Source organism: Rhynchophorus ferrugineus, unplaced genomic scaffold, assembly GCF_030347505.1.
Source record: "Rhynchophorus ferrugineus isolate W39M unplaced genomic scaffold, kcgeb_rfMv2 rfM4, whole genome shotgun sequence".
Classification (NCBI taxonomy): Eukaryota; Metazoa; Arthropoda; class Insecta; order Coleoptera; family Curculionidae; genus Rhynchophorus; species Rhynchophorus ferrugineus.
The window spans coordinates 37736078-37754451 of record NW_027472583.1 but is presented as its reverse complement, the minus strand read 5'-3'; the positions used below and the strand labels follow the sequence as shown (position 1 = coordinate 37754451).

At 31.5% G+C, this 18374-nt stretch overlaps 1 protein-coding gene across 1 annotated transcript in view; it reads left to right on the top strand.

The window, feature by feature from the left end:
- Positions 1-866: 866 nt before the first annotated feature.
- Positions 867-18374, top strand: part of PsGEF (Protostome-specific GEF) — a 101304-nt gene continuing 83796 nt past the window's right edge. The window contains exon 1 of the mRNA XM_076401873.1: positions 867-1006. The gene's annotated coding sequence lies outside the window, so the exon portion shown is untranslated. The remainder of the gene's footprint in view (positions 1007-18374) is intronic.

The following is an 18374-nucleotide window of genomic DNA, read 5'->3' as shown; positions in this document are numbered from 1 at the left end:
CGTTAATTATAATATGATTAATTATATGATAACTCATCATACAATAGCATTTATATCATAATTGTGTAATACATTTGAGATAGAAATATTTTTGTAATTACAGATTTAAACATTCCTAAATTTCAAGACACTAATGACATGATTTGAAATGTGTTCTGTAATCTTACATTTTTATTGTTATTTCACATGTTATTCAGTGAGAAATGAGGTATTTTTAATATTTTCAGAGACTCAACCCCTTCTTGTTCATCAAAGAAGTAATGTTACCCAAAATGATATATGATGTCTCAAAACACTTTTGTGAGTACGTTTTTTCAGCTGAAGAAGTGATAATATTACCATGATTAGTTATGATACTTATTGTTATAAGGACTTTTAGTTTATTAAAAAATAACTATCCCTAATAGAAAAAATCGAAAGATCCTTAGGCGCCAAATTAGATGTCATAAGAAAGCCTAACCGTCATCACGAAGCGCTATCAAGTAGGCTGTGTAAATAAACAAACCCCCAATTTTTTTCACGGTACGTACTATCAATCCATTGACAGATGTCATCCAGGCGCGGTAAATCTTACAGATTTCGAGCAAAATGTACCGTGTAAACACCACCATATGGAACGGTCTTGAACATACAAAAATTGTCGGTGATTTATCCGGGTGGCGACCGTCTTCGTACCATCCATCCCCGTGGCCTTAACCGTGAAACAGACGAGGATAGTCGCGTTAGTGAGCGAGAAGGGACTACACGACGTGCCCTTCATACCTGGCCAGGTAGTCTACCACGTAACTGGTCGTGCTACCGGCAATCGTACGGTAGATTTCGCGCCGAAAAGGTCTCTCAGAACGGTTGACGTTTTTACCGAGACGGTCACAGTCCGACATGCGTATTCTATTCGACGATATTGTTGCAATTTGATCGATTTACCTGACACTCGCAGCTTCCGGGTCGAGTCGTTTTAGTGACCAGTGTTTGGCAGTGTTAGTTATTTGGAATTGTCGCAAGAAAGGTAGGTACCCCGTTCAAACACTGACCCTTCGAATCAATATCGTAACTTATTGTAAAATGTAAGTACTGCAATTCTCCTGACACTTTTTGCAATTTTTTCAATTATTATTATTGAAATAATGTTCTTTCTTTGATTTTATGTCAAATTAACCTATTTTTCTAATTTTAACTTATTGTAAAACTTAAGTACTATAATTTTTCTGAATTATTTCAACTAATTGATATTACTATTGAAATAATGTTCTTTCCTTGATTTTATTTATTTCCTTATTCTTTAATTTTCAATTAAATACTAATATTTAACAATTTCACTTAACTACAGATATCTCAATTATGAACTATTAAATTTATTGACATATTATGAATTGATTTCAATTAATATCGTACTAGAACACAATTTATGAACTGCTATATTAAATATTGCTAAAGCCTAAAGGCAAAATTATTGTTCAAGGAGTAATAAAACGATAATGCCAAATAACATATTTTACTGATATTTTATTGATATTTCAAATAAAAATATAAACTATTTGTGTAATTTGATTGATCGCTAAAGTCAATCAACTACTTAGTTAATCAAGACTACTCAAACACTACATGACGCACATTATTCGAAATAATATATATATATATTTTTATTTTACTATACTATTAGTTGCCATGAACTATGAAAATATATATAGGAATGCAAGGCAAATAAAATGATTCACAAATAGATGTAGTTTCAGTAAACTCGCATACTTTAAGTATTATTCCAGAAAATTAAGAAACAAAATTGGCATCAAATCAACTTTTAGCTTTATAATAACAGATATTAATTAATATTAAAGCATTAATATTGTCATATAGTAAATTTGTTTAATAGTTTTATAGGTTATTAACTATTAAAACTACTGAAATATCAAATATAAATATGAACTAACATATACCACAGTTTGGAAGATAGCAAAATTTAATTGACCATTAAAATGAATCTATTAATCAGTTGGTTAAAAATATTGAAAAATAACCTGCTAAATTGATATAGTGTCAATAAAATCACATTTTCCAATCAATCTTCTAGTTTATTGAAAAATAAAATTAGCACCAAATCAAATTTTAAATCTTAAACAGTAACAGAGGTGACAACACAAAACATTAATAGTATGTGTTGCTAATAGTAGTATTGCTATTATTTAACAATTTTATCATTATATATATATGTTCGTATTTTATCTATTTTGTTAAAACTCCTCATATTTCAAATTCATATTTATGGGCTAATATTTAGAACAATAGTTCAAAAGGTAGGATAATTTCATTGATTCGTTAATCAAAACTATCCAAAAACAACCTGCAACATATAATTTGAATTAGTACATAGACAATTCATATTATAATACAGTTGAACAAAACTATGAAAATGCATATGTATCGTAATAATCATATTTTATCAATGTATAACATTTAAATAATTTATTCTGTAACACACTTGAACAAATTTGATACAATACAGTTGACCAAAACTATGAAAATGCATATGTATTGTAATAATCATTTTTATCAATGTATAACATTTAAATAACTTCAAAAACGAATTTATTTTTATTCCAAGACCTACTCCAACGTATACCCGAAACAAATCAGTTGTTTAAACAAAATACAAATGCACTAATCTAAACTGTTGACAAAGTTGGTTAAATACAATCGTAACAGTTACGGGATTAGCTGAATAAAGTTCGAACACGGTAAGAAAGTCCTAAACAAATATTGGATTTGTACGACGTAACAATACTCAGAAGAAGCACGATGGCAAAGAAACCAACTGCTTTTATTTGCTCTCGAGGTATTTTCGTGTTAAAAGGTGTTCCCAGGTCCTTTTATATAATCCCTTCATAAGACGACAACTGTTTAATCATATGGGGAAGTTGGCGAAATAAAATTGAAACGCTAAAGGATTATCAAGAAGTAAAAAAAATATATTGATGCAAAAGCCTGGAATATAATTGCTCTAAATCTATTGACATAATCAGAAGTTTTGTAAACATTATAAATCAGGATCCATTTTCTCCCAATTTATCAGCTGAATTTATTTTTTCATGTAGTGAGAGTGAATGCACTATCACTCATGATATTTACCGATACATTGTGTTCAGATTTTTATGGGTAGTTTTATTGGAGATGAAGTATTGATATGATTTTGTTCATAAGAATATTTTTGAGTTTATTCCAAGGAGCTTCTGTAAATTTTGAACGCGTATGTAGATTTACTTCTTATTCAGTTTTTGCACTTTAATCTAGGATCTAAATTTACTCCCAAGAAGTTGTCGATGCTTCTGTTATAGCTGTAATGGTATTGATGAAACTGACTATCAATCAAGCAAATTCTATCCAGATTGTTCTAAAGATTAGATGCTATTTTTGGGATATCATTGCTTGCAACGTTTGTATCTTAGAGCAACATTCTATTGATTATGACATATTTTGTAACAAGTATAATATTTCTGATTTAATTATAAGGGAATATGTACCTAGACTGTGTTCGTATGTGAACGATTAGCAACGCCTACATCAGCCGATAATTGAATATCATTGACAACTGAAGAATGATGAGGTACGTTAAAACGAAAAACCCTTTTAATCATACCTTAAATCATATTTTAAATCTTTTGAGCAGGTACGGATAACCGTCTTGGATTGACCTGCGGTCAATTTCAGGCAATGAGCGTCCCTTTCTTTCGCTTTCACAAACATTCGTTGTGGTATTTTCAAAAAACGCCCACCGTATATACAGGTGACCGTCCGTAAATACATTCTGACCATCTGCCGAGACTTGATAAGATCGTGTGTATATTGACGTTAGTTATAAACATATGTAATTTAGCTCTCTATTAGAAAATATAAGGTATGATTCGTAGAAAAAGCCTGTTATGCGTCGTTTTTTGATCAGTTTTGTAGAATTTCTACTTGAGACGAACATATAACGACTTATTTCAATTTAGAACTTTTTTGCAATAACGTTTTTGTAGCATTATAGTATTCTAAAAAAACACTAATGTATCCTTATGCTATTCCTTGCTCTTTTATTTATTTTTATTAATATTTATTTTGTACATTTCTTTTTGTATACTGAGAAGAAAATACTATAGTGGCTATTTCCAGATTTTTATCAATAAATCGTGAATAATGCACACATTGAGAAGAATATCAAAATATATTATTATCAATACACGTATTATGTAATGTGTAATACTTATCTCGTAATACTTAATCGTAACACCGTTTTCACAGTTCTTTTGCCCTTCACATATTAATTGTAGTAGCTGAAACGATATCACTATATTATTTTTTTAATTTCATTTCTGTACGCAAGTGCACAACATGAAAAATATTATCTTGAGTCTGCTTCCTATCCAAGAATTCCAATATGTCGGTGTTTACAGAAGATTGGAGTCTCTTTTCATGTCTCGTTGCGAATTTCTCGATTTCTTGAATGGAATTGTAGTTAAAAGGTTTTGAACTAAATAATTATACCAATAGTGCCTGGGTGCATTTATATTGGTACTTAATAAATTTTATTTTGAAGTACTTCCAACAGAATAACATAAGTTATAATGTACTGGCTGTTGATATTTCCTTTTGACTAACACAATATTTGTTTATATTTGTATTGGACTTTTTTATTTGCGAGATATTTGACTTCGATGACGCATCAAGATTTATCTCGAGACACCGAATGTTATGATACGGGATGATAGTATAATTTATGATTATTGATATATACGCAGTTTGATAGTAAGTGAAAAAGTATATTGCAAAAAAATATTAAGAGGCATACCATTGAATATATTTTTAACCGACTTTGAAAATGGAGGAGGTTTTATGTTCGGCTGTATATATTTTTATAATATATGTTCGCCGATTTCTCCGTCGATTGTGGGCCGATTTTCAAAATTCCTTTTTTGTTCGAAGGAGAGCACTTCTGAAGTGATTTCATTGAAACCATATCAGGATTTGTTGGGGAAAGGGGGGGAAATCGACGGAAATGCTTAAATTTCAAAGGCACGTACAAAGTTTTCACATATTTTTTATCTAAAATAATGAGATATTTGTGTATCATGTTATTGCTGAGCTGAGGTGACGGAAAATTGGAAGTAGTTCCATTCAAAAGCTATTCGGTGTGCTTTTTAACTATAGCATATAAAACCTCGTAGAAATATTGTAGATAACTGCATCTATGGTGTAATGATTAAAGCGTTTAGCTCTCAAACGGAGGTCGAGGGTTCGATTCCCGGCGGGGTCAATAACTTTTTGTTATTATTTAGTTAAAACGTTTGTTAAATCACCTATGCTAGTTAGCGAATTTTCCTCATACGGACAGCACCTTTACTTACTAAAAATAATCAAACTTTTTATAATATATATAATATATTTAAAACAAAAAAAAACATTTTAATCATAAATATATAATAATTGTTGTAATAACTATATAAAAATAAACAAAAACCTCATTTAACCTATCTACTACACATATTTTATATTCTATTATATACACACAATTTAGATTAATACCTATCTAAATTTATTTATCTATTTACAATATTATTTTAAGTACTACCAACTGATCAGTTTAGAGTCGGTGCAGAATCTAAAATATAATTTTGTGACATATATAAAAAATTAAATCACCAAAAAAATAAATCAAAATTAATATAACTGTTTGGTAATGGTTAAAATAATATTGTAAATAGATAAATAGGTTTAGGTAGGTATTAAGCTACATTTTGTGTATATAGTAGAATATAAAATGTGTTGTGAATATGTTAAATAAGGATTTTGTTTATTTTTGTATAGTTATTACAGCAATTATTATATATTTATGATTAAAATGTTTTTTTTGTGTTAAATATATTATATATATTATAAAAAGTTTGATTATTTTTAGTAAGTAAAGGTGCTGTCCGTATGAGGAAAATTCGCTAACTAGCATAGGTGATTTAACAAACGTTTTAACTAAATAATAACAAAAAGTTATTGACCCCGCCAGGAATCGAACCCTCGACCTCCGTTTGAGAGCTAAACGCTTTAATCATTACACCATAGATGCAGTTATCCACAATATTTCTACGAGGTTTTATATGTATTAAAAATCAAAGTTTGATTAGTAGTCAGTCTTCAGTCTTGAATGTAATAGATTGCATGATATGGCTATTTATTTTATTTTTTATTAATACTATAATAATTTTATGTAATTTTGTAATTTATTTTTATATATTAATTCATATATTTAAATATATGATTTTGTGATATTTTTGTGTTATATCAATGTTATAGGGTTATATCAGCATTTGTAAGATTGCTAATAATTTTAGAGACCTTAAAAAGATCGTGTAACTATCTGTAACTACTAAAAATATCACAACGAAAACACTAAAGTCCAATTTGCATGATACATTAGCGCATAAATTTGCCAACCATCCCAGAAACTCAAAACAATATCCCCGAATTAGAATTGTAAATTAATTTATTTGTTATTTCCGTTGCCACAAGAGAAAACTATATGCCGAAAAAACCTGGTGGCTCGCTGACGGAGGGTTGCTTTTGCTAACTTCCTAATGAAATATCTTCGACATTAATTTACCAGTCTTCTTACCTACCCGTTACCGTTCTAAAGCGAATCAAAATAATTTCCTTGTGTCTCAACAGTGATAAGGGTTAAATTTATTCCTTTACGAACACCAAACCGTTTCGTTCCCATAGCTGCGGACTGGTTTTTCTTCTTTTCGGGGATCGGTGAATATCGAAGACCTTACCTGGGTATGGTCCCGTATCGGAATGTCTCGCAGTCCGTCCATCGCTCCGAGCTCAAGGTGTGTGTTAAGTAGGTTCGTGTTCTGTATAAGTTAAGGGTTGTAATGGGAAGGGTTAAGATATTTTGCCCCTCGAAAACGACAAATAAATCTTTGAACGTTTTGTATTGGGTATTGTAAATCGTATGGTATTATTTGGTTCTCTAGTTTCCAATTCAATATATAGTTGACAATGAGGTCATTTCGGTTATTGATACTGTGAAATTAATATCATATTCGAGATATAAGGTACCGGCTCTCAAGATATTCTATATTTATAGAACTTGTGGTTAACTATTCCTGAACAGCTTTTTTGTGATATGAAAAAATATAATTGTTAATAGGCACAAGTGTCACAAAATTATTTACCTCCATTTTAAGCAAAGTTCTTCTAGTATTTTCAACAGGACTGTGTATTTTAACGATATATGCCATACATATAAATAAAAAACTTTGTACATCACTCAAAATATTTATTACTTTGCCTAGAACTTTTGCAAACACTCAATTTTTTAAATAGTGATTTTTATTATTATCATTTGTGATAAACTATAATATATGCAGTTTTGTTGTCAAATGAAGAAACACAATTGTCAATATCAAATCAAATCAAAGTGTCGCAAAATGATCAAGATCTCTATCTATATCTGTATATGACTCTAGTTTTAATAATAATAATTTATTACAAAATTTTAAAAGTTTCATAACTAAATTAATCTTTCACATGACTGTATATGGTAATAATATATGCTATGCATATATATTATATAAAACGTATTTTGTTTCATTCAAAAAAGTATTACATTGCCTAGAACTTTTATAAAAGCCGCAATTTTCATCCCGCTTCAAAATATTATTTTTGTGTCCATATCATATATAATAAAAAACTCGTGAAATAATGAAGGCATATTAACTCTTATAATAAGATGAAAAAACAAGAAATCATTCATCATTAATGAGTATTTTTATTATACAATCATTACTGTCCACAATTCAAGAATTATAAATATTTTCGGTTATTTCATCCAAAGTGCTAACACCTGCCGGCAAAATATCTGTAAGCAAACCCCACCTATAAAATGTATTCACTTTTTTTTGTATTCTTTTTCCATATGAGCCCTCATAACTCTTCTTCGCCCATCCTCAGACCACTTATAATACCGTTACACTGACAACCTAGTTTTTATGGGGTTGGCGTCTCAAAAAACAGTCTCTGTTTTTCTTATGGGGGATCGTCACCACGTACTTGATTTGGTCTATTGTTTATTTAGTACTGTTACTTTTGACCCATTGGGAAACCACTACTAGTCTACCGCTATCGTACATGCATTGCGAACTAAAACATACGGATTTTAAATTAGTTTTAAGTGGAATATAAAAGATAGCGACTTTTGCGCTGCCAATATCGCACTGGATACGACAGTCCACAGTTCGACAGAACATTAAAAACGTGCTTAAATCTATGAAATCCTCTTATTTCAACCAGAAATGTATTTAAAACTTTCTAAAGTTTAGTTTATCAAAATTTGCTTAAGACCAGTTTAATTTATGTTATTAAATTTATTTATGTTTTATATGTAATTAAATTTAAATTTATTAAATTTCTGCTATTAATTAATTATTAAGTTATTTAAGTAAAAGTGAATTGCTCACAATTTGAGAGTACACAGTACACTAAAATAAGTTATTTTTATCTAAGTCTAAATTATATAATATTAAGTCTAAATCTATTCAAAGTAACACTTCTTCACAATTTAAGACACATTTAGATTATATTTAGTTTAATTTAGCTTTTATGTGTTACTACATTCTAATGCAAATTAAATAATGAAACAAAAATGTTATAAAATATTATTTATTTTAACAATATAGTGCACTGTTCGCTGCTACTTTGGATATATTATAATTTGTAATTTTTATGGCGATTTCCAAAATTTAAGGCCTATAAATTTATTTTAAAGGACATATTCTCAAGAGATTATTTATGGTTCATTCGAATAATTGATTATTTACGGTAGACAACAATTCGAGGAAACCTGAAGAAAAAAAATATCATCGAGTATCTGTGCCGGGTTTTTTTTATAAGTTAAGCTCCATCTTTGGGTTCTTGATTGGTATCGGAAAATACTGTTGTTGTGATAAGACCAATTCAGATTGTTGTTAGCCCTGTTCTTGCCGTATTTGTTCTGATACAGGAGGATTCTTACAATTATTAAATAGCATCAGATACATTTGTCACCAACTTCATGTTGAAGGCTCACTCTCCAGCTTTACTTTTCAGTATCTGTCATTTAGTGTAAATGGAAAATTTTTTCACTGCGCTTAAAATATCTGTATTTGTATGGCATTTGTGGGAAGATTTACTTTTTACTTCAACTTTCAAGGGCGGCTGAAGGTCATTGAATATGAAGAGCATTCTGGATATCCAAAATAATTTGAAGACGATGAATTAAAGGCATTAGTGCCAAACCAATAAATGGTTCCATTAGTGGATAACCTCATATTGTTCTTCTGAAATAGAATTCATAAATTGCTTGAAAGATGGGACCACCACCTTGGTTATCGATGGACAACACATTGAATAAAATGCGTTGTAACTAAATTTTAACTCTAAATCGGTCAATAAATTCAATTTGTTTTAACAATTTTGAATTGAGGATGAAAATTATGAGAATAGAATATATTCAGTCTGAATAATTTTCATGCTCTTGTATAATTTCAAACAACGTGAAGATCTTGTGTTCTTGCCTGGGTATCAGCGGCTACCAGAGAAGAGCCAGATCCACGGGAGATATTACGAGGCTTAAGCCTACCAAAAAGCATTGTAATACTATTCTGACAAATCTTTTACGTATACCTAAGTCAAGCCCTCTCAAATTAAAATTCTGGAAGGTGCTCGATAACCCCATAAAAGTCCTATCTATCCATTATTGTTCTAAAATTATAGCAAGTATATATAAATAGTAATGGATAAATTCTACATACAAAACATTAAATATTATACGAAGTAGACTAAGATTTCAAAAGAAAGAAAAATGAGATATATATCTAATATATTTAGAATGTGACATTGTTTTGTTCTCTATACTTATAACCCAAATAAAACAGTGACATTGGAATAATAAGTGATTTATTCGACCCAAATCACACCGGGACCGAATCCAGTCCACGCCCAATTGACTTCGCCGTAATAACCAGCCGACATCGAAACAAAAACCGAACAGTTACAGTGCTAAAAGTATAACTGATTCCTTCACGCGCTGATGACTTTCCCTTGCAGTTGCCGCCACCATATGGTCAGAAATGTCCAAACCCTCTCGCACAATGATTGACACACGTTTAATATTCATGGAAAATGAAAAAACGGCAGCGAAGGTGTGAGGGGGGGGGGGAGGTCGACCTACAGGAATAAAGAACTAGATCAAACAAAACGGAAACAGTGCAATACGTTTTTGTGTGAGTGCTTGCATGTCCCTCCGATGACACTTTCCGCCCAAGGCGGAACTGGACCGGGCGAAACTACGCGCATTATTCACGTACTATTTAACATCGATTATGTTTGATTAGAACACGTCGAAAGGGGAGACGAATTAGATGCTTAGCGTTCGAGTTAAATCGTTATTTATGTTCGGAACAATTGACGATCGGACGCGGCTCGTTCGACTAGTTGAAGGGTTGAAATGAGATTATGTAATTTGGTGTCAGGTGAAAGTCATTGGGGTTGAAAAAGAAAACAATAAAAACCTTTGAAGTATTTTGTTTTTGATCTGTGTCAATACTGTAATAATAGCTATGCAAATTATGTGAAATATATTCGATAGTAATAAGGCAACTACTTAGTTGGAGAGATTGGAAAATCACCAACTTACAGACCATTCCAAAACGAACCATGTCTAACCAGGTCAGACTGGGATGTTTATTTCTAATGGCGGAACTCAAATGTGCCACTATGTCAAACTACCAGACTACATTAACCTATAGGAACATTGTCCCATTGCGTAACAGGTCAATTGAAAAGTCCCCGGCCAACCATAGTAAAACAAATTTTTTTGGCAAAATTATGTTTCTTTATTCAACATAATTGACTTCAAGGGTGATACACTGATTATACACTGATGACCCTTCAACTTTTCGATACCATTTTTATAGTACGATTTGTCCTTTGCTTTAAAATAGGCCACAGTTTCGGCGATCACCTCTTCATTCGACTAAAATTTCTTCCCAACGAGCATTCTTTTGAGATCTGAGAACAGGAAATAGTCGCTGGGGGCCAGATCTGGAGAATACGGTGGATGAGGAAGCAATTCGAAGCCTAATTCATGGATTTTTGACACGGTGTCTTTGTGTCTTGGCAACACTTTTTCTTTTCTTTTCTTTTTCTTCATATGCGGCTGTTTTTCGGTGATTTCGTCATTCAAACGTTCCAATAATGCTATGTAATAGTCGCTGTTGATGGTCCTTTCTTTTTCAAGGTATTAAATGAAAATTATTCCATGCGCATCCCAAAATACAGATGCCATAACATTGCCAGCTGACTGTTGCGTTTTCCCACGTTTTGGAGCAGGTCCATCGTGTGCAGTCCACTCGGATGACTGTCGATTGGCCTTCAGAGTGAAATAATGGGGCCATGTTTCATCCGTTGTAACATATCAACGCAAAAACGCGGGTTTATTACGCTTGATCATATTCAAACAGTGCTTCGAATCATCAACTCGTCGTTGTTTATGGTCAAAAGTGAGCTCGCGCGGCACCCACTTTGCACAGAGCTTTCTCATACCCAAATATTCGTGAATGATATGATGTACACGTTCAGTTGATATCTTTAGAGTGTCTGCTATTTCATTCACTTTCAATTTAGGGTCAAAATCATTTTGTGGATTTTTTAAATGTTTTCGTCGATAACAACCTCTTTTGGGCGTCCACTGCGTTCATCGTCTTCGGTGCTCAATTCACTACGTCTAAACTTAGCATACCAATTCTTGATGGTTGATTTTCCTGGGGCAGTATTCGGAAACTCGGCATCAAACCAAGTTTTTACTTCAACTGTATTTTTTCTTATCAAAAAGCAATATTTTAACAACACGCGAATTTCCTTTTTATCCATTTTTTCACAATAACAAAACTTCTTTCACTCAAAATGCTAAAATTCACAAACTAATGATCTGATAACTATCAAATTCATACACTCATCTTTTGAGGCTAACTAAAAAACATATTGATTTAATTCTAGTGGCGCCATCTATGTGTCAAGCCGGAGACTTTTCAATTGACCTGTTAATTTTTACTACTCTACGTTATACTAAAAACTATTCTATGTGTCTAGTAATCGGATTGAATGGTAGTAAACTGACACTCTTTCAGAGTACTTTACACTGGTACTTTACTGATCACACTCGTTTTGGTTTCCAGGGTGATACTGCGCTGAATTTGGTTGTTACTGGCGTAATATGGGGCGTCAACGATGGCACGCAGCACTTTATTTTGGAAACTCTTATTATTATGAAAAAGTCTGGCTGTGTTGAATTTGCTAGTAGTACCCCACAGTTCGATACTATACGTTCATAAGGCCTAAGAATTATTTGGAACTACAAATATACCCTACAATCCAATACTTCTGGTTCAGTATAACACCAACTTGTTTACATTTTATTAGAGTGTTTTTTTCAAGTTAAGCATCGATCCAGATGCATTCTCAGATATTTAATGTTATTTTCTTGCAGGAGCTCATGATTATTAAAATTTACGAACGATGAACATCATAGGTTTCATGGATGCCATGGATTTTGTTGGGATGAAGTCGGAGGTTCTTTGTGGCTGACATTGGATCCTTGTGAGATGATAAAATTGCAGTATCGTCAGCATAAGTTGTTATAGTGTTGTATACAGGATATATAACAATGGGCCAAGGACCCTACCCTGCGGATTACCTGAATAGATTGTATGTAGTTCAGTATATTCATCACAGTATCGCAATAAAATGTGCATCTATGAGATATAATTTTAGCAGTTGGATGTGCGGATAAGGCTTGAGAATGCTTTGAAATTTAACTTTAAGTCCAGTCTGTCACACCTTATCAAAAGCTTGAGATATATTCTGAAATGCAACCTAACAAAATGTTTGATCCTTTTAAAATTTTATTTATTTTGTTGACTAATTTGTGAACTATACTAAAGTTTCTATATTAACTATATAACTATAAGAACTATATTATTTAAATACTAAAATTTTGTTTCATCCTTATAGAGAATATATACATCGTATTAATGATGGACCAAGCTTGTAACTTCAGCATACTTCAAATATCTAACTTGATAAGTATGATGCTGATAAAAAACTGAAATTTCTTTTCAGAGCGTGTTCATCTGTTCGACATAATAACAAACATAAATAAATTCAGCTGTACTTAATAGAACATATATATATTTACCTAAGAGTTTTTTTCTGTTCTTGCCTCTTGGTCATACAATAGCAAAAGCGCGAAATCATTATTAGGTTACATTGTTTATGGCACAAACAACAACTTCACAGCTTCAGTCCAACACGCATTTCCTCTTCATCACAATCGAACAAAAGAACCACCGATAATAGATGAGTATAATAAACCCCCGATCGCTCGTTGTTTCTGATGGTCATCCACTCTATATTATCCCCTCGCCAATGAAAACGGAAATATTTTCGCCAAGTCATCGATAGGCGACGATGAAAAACAGACCCAAACCGTACAAGAGACCAAACAATGATATTGACAAATGTTTTCGTTCGTAACAACTATGATGAAGTCATACGTGACTGGTGAATAATGATAACAGCATTAATATATTGTTATTTGACTAGTCCTTATTTATTAACTTCATTAATATATCAATACAATAATTGTTCAATTATTTTATAATTTTTTTGTTTTTTATTTCATTTGTTTTTAAATGTTTACTTTTAATCTCATTGAATTTTCTTCTGTAATTTTATAAATGTTTTTATATACTTATCACTTAATGGTATTAGAAAACTAAGATTATCTAATAAATTTTAGATTAGATTAAAATTGTAATTAGAACTTCTTCCAATAATGACGCTTAATATAATATAAAGGTGGCATACGTCAGAATACGGTATTATATTTTATATCTACCTTATATAAAAATATAATATAAAATTAAAAATTATTTTATGGTATGTTTTGGTTTATTATTGTTTAAAATATTTTATTATTACATATACTAGTGATATATATTATATAGATGAACTAATAAAAACTAATTATTTTAAATAAGGTAAAGGTGTAATTAGTTCTATTAATAAATATTAAAATGGGATAATTGTAACCATAATCATGTATAACAATAAGACGTGTCTGTGTCTGCTTCTTGTACTGCACTCAACTAAATCTGAATCATCTCAAGTATACATTAGTCATTGACACCGCAGTGTTGCCTTGAACGCAGAAGTGTTACATCTGAAACAGAACAAGTTTGTAGTTATACAAGTTGTTACTTGATTAAAATTATACCCAGGTTTAAAACAATATAAATTAACTGACAGAAATGTAGTTGCTTGTTTTAATACTAACTATAATCAACTTTGAAATATGTTAGCTTAGATTAATTAATCTATTTTTTCTTGCATTAATGATCTTAAATATTGCCATCAGCTCAATATAAATTTGTATTCAATCACATAATATCTGTTTAATAGCTAGAAGAATTAATAATTAGAAGAGCTACTTAGCTGACTTCATATAATTTATTCTTTTACACCTTCCTGTTGGATTTACATTGCTGAGATGATTTTGTTTGATAAATTGAATTATTTCAATATTCACGTTGGTTAACCATCGTTCGTGCATTTTAACTACAATAATGATCTGATGTATAGAGTGCAATTAAATAAATTGTGGATAGTTAACAATATTACCTAATACTATTTTCAAATTTGCCTAATGATTATTTGCTTAAGCACATAATATAGCATATTTCATCAAGTTTAGATATTTTCCAAGTCTGTATAAATGGTGTGACATCGTGTTGATGTGAACCATATTTCCAGTTGGTTAAACAACTGAGTATTATGATTTATTTGCAAATTGTTCATGGCCGTTGCCTGTTCTTCCGGCTGTACAATATTACTTGTGTATATCCGCCATTTCGAAATCTATACATTACTTTTAATGTTTTTTTTTAATTTGAAGTTTCATTGTGACAAATCGGTACGACGCATTTTATTCAAATTATTATCCATCGATAGGCTCAACTTTTTCCCATCTTTCAAGCAATTTAAAAATTTTATTTCGAAAGAACGATGTGTCTTGTAAGAGTAAAATATACGAATCGACCTATTTTTGATGTCTTGGTAAGAAGTACAGCGCTGCTTAGACAAATCACGACTCATATGTTCAAACAAGTAGTAATCAGAAGGAGCAAAGTCTGTAGAATAGGGCGGGTGTGGTTACACATACCATTTAATGTTTCCAAATATGTTTTCATCGGTTTTCCAACATGTGGTCTGGCTTTGTCATACTGAAGAATGACAATGTTTTGTTTTTATTCGTATTTCGGCCGTATTTCGACTATTTGTAGTTGATAGAATAATGACTATGATTGAATATTTGAATATTTATTAATATAAATGTTTATTAATAGTTGGTTATAAATGTATCCGTTGTCATTTAATACACCGCCATATGTTGTAAATCCTTTAATTAATTTATAGACCTGATAATTAAGAATAATAAAATATAATATCATAAACCATAATTTTCAATCAGGTATAATGAATCAATATCTGCGTTAAGGGTGGTGGTGTCATCGTGACGAGGCCAGCGTATAATTAATCAATCTCCCAGCGATTATTTTATTTGTGTACATCCCATAATAACGTCCACCACCTACCTATTAGTTCAATTATTATAAATCATCTGTTATTTCCTTCTAACAACGTAATAACCCCATTATCGATCATTGTTCACGTTATATACCTGTTTCCTATCACATCGTCAAACGAAGGAAATAATTTTTTCATTACCTCAAACCGATATTGTTTTCCATCTCTTGTCCGATGACGCACCAGAAAGAGACGGACTGCGACGCGTCTGGCACGCGTAATATCGTTCGAATTTCGATTGGTTTTTTATTGAAATTTTACGAGTTCCTTCAAGATGGTCCGTCCAAGAATTACGACGTTTACGATGGAGGTTGTGCAGGTGTTGGGGGAGTCGGTTCTTTGGACACGTTCGGCACCTGTTTGGTTTTAATTGTAAGTAAATGTGTAAACGTGACTATTGACGCTTGGGGCGTGGGGGTGACGACATGGTTTGTATTTTAATAAGCTCTTGATGCTGTCTAATATACGGTCCAATAAAACAGCCAATGCGCGTCATAGATGACGACGAATATACTGTCAAATGCAGTTTGTAAAAACGTAAAATACGTTTTAAACTCGGAGTGGATTTTTCCTTCTCATTTTACTGGTTAGCATTCATTTAGATAAAAAGAGACAAAATGCTGTCTGATGCATCGAAAATCAGTCTATAGAATTCGATTTGTGTTGGTTCTGGTCGACAAAGTATTATGAATTATAATTAGTGGTTATAAAGCGGCAAACGTTGTTTTGGCGCTTATATTCATAAAATTCTAATTACTGTATAATATCTGTGATTATTTTGATTGAAAATGCTAAAAACATTAAAAAAGCATGGTTAGAAAGTTATTGCGTCTCTAATCAGATATTTCGAACAGAAACAAGATAATGGAGGCTCCCTAATACTGTAAAATGCGTTAGAGATGTAAATATTGATACTATTAAATACTAAAGGTTCCTACGGTGTCAATGGAAATACTTTTTTAGTGTATTTCAGCTGCACTTAACATTAATATAGGTACTATAGCTAACATTTCTCAAAAACAAAACAATATAATGTTATATTCACTTAAAAGAAAGCGTCCGCATCCAAAACGAGATCACCTTGATGTTAGCTCTATTCGAGATTAAATTTGCGAAATGTGTAAAAACAGTTAGTAGTTTTTTTGATATAAACATAATTTAATACAATAATTTCAGAGAAAACTATTAGTCTTGAAAGTATCAATAAAAAAATTAGGAGTGTACTTAAAATAGAAGACAGTATGAATTAAGATAATTATTAGGCCTACAAATTAGTTTCGAAATCAAATGTCAATGGTTTCTTTTTCTCTTTTTAGCCATTCCAAGAACCTGATAATCTAAAATTTATTATGGATTCATTTTACTTCCCATATTATTGCTATTCTGCTGCAATACTGCAGAGCTCCCAAAAAAACTAAAAGAGTTTCCAATAATAATTATGTAATCTCACTAAAATACTAAAATATTTTCTATTACATACCAAAAAGCAAATAATTCTTGTAATAAATAATAAAAAAAACTGCAATGGAAGTGCGAACCACGGGAGTAACGTGGACCAGTGGATTAACCTATCACCAGGCTATCTATCGCTATTATTTGTCTGGGCCACACAATCGTGATGTGCAAACACCTTCAAACACCCGCGAGACCCACCGCTACTCGCGTGTCCGTTGAAACAATCTAAAACAAGACAGATACTTAGTAGAGATTTCGCTGCATTTAGTCCAGCGCCGTATAGACCGTATGTGATATCGGAATTTTACGCGATTTTCGGATAGTTAATAACAATATTAATAACTATGACTATGGAAGTGGCCTTTAATATAATTAATGTGAAGAGATTTTTAGAAATATTCTTACGAAGAAAAGTTGGAATTTATGTAAAAATGTGGATAATTACCAGATATTATTACTGAGACATCTGGTGCACGTAAAGGGAAAACTTAAAAAATAAATGGATTTTCAATTTTTTTTTTCGAAATACTTTTGAGAATATTGCGGTAAATTTTCTGACGATTAACTCACTTCCGTATGTTGCTTTTATTCTACATTTGATAAAGAACGATTACGAACTGAACTATCAGTTATTTATTTACGAAATAAATTCAGAACATTAAATGGTGCACTACCTCTTCTAAAGTTTTTAATAGCAAACAATCTAGGAGACACGTCAAAGGAGACTAGACAATTTTTAAAATTCGTGGTAATAACTCCCATGATATCAGAGGCTTTCTCAACGCTAAAGCGCATCAAATTTTTCTCAGAAATTCAATGGCCAAAGATCATCTAACAGCTATCTATTGAAGATCAATTAATCTCCGAAATAGACAATTTTAATGACAACGTGATTATGAAATTTTCAAACCGAAAAGAACGTGCGATTGACTTAATTTATAAAAAATAGGGTTTTTTGCGTCTTACACCTTAAATTTTATGTCAGGGCCAACCACTGCCACCTTAACAATTAACTCGGCAAGTGTCGAAATCTATTGCTATTGTTTGTAGTTCTTTCAGTGTGAGCTACTTGGCTGAGGGCAGATACATTTTCGCCACTGTATCTGTTACTAAATAATAGTAAATTTTAATCTCGATCGCAATCGGATCCGTATCGAACAAATATTGACTGATCAAACATCGTTGCTCTCCAGATGGCCGATGTGTCA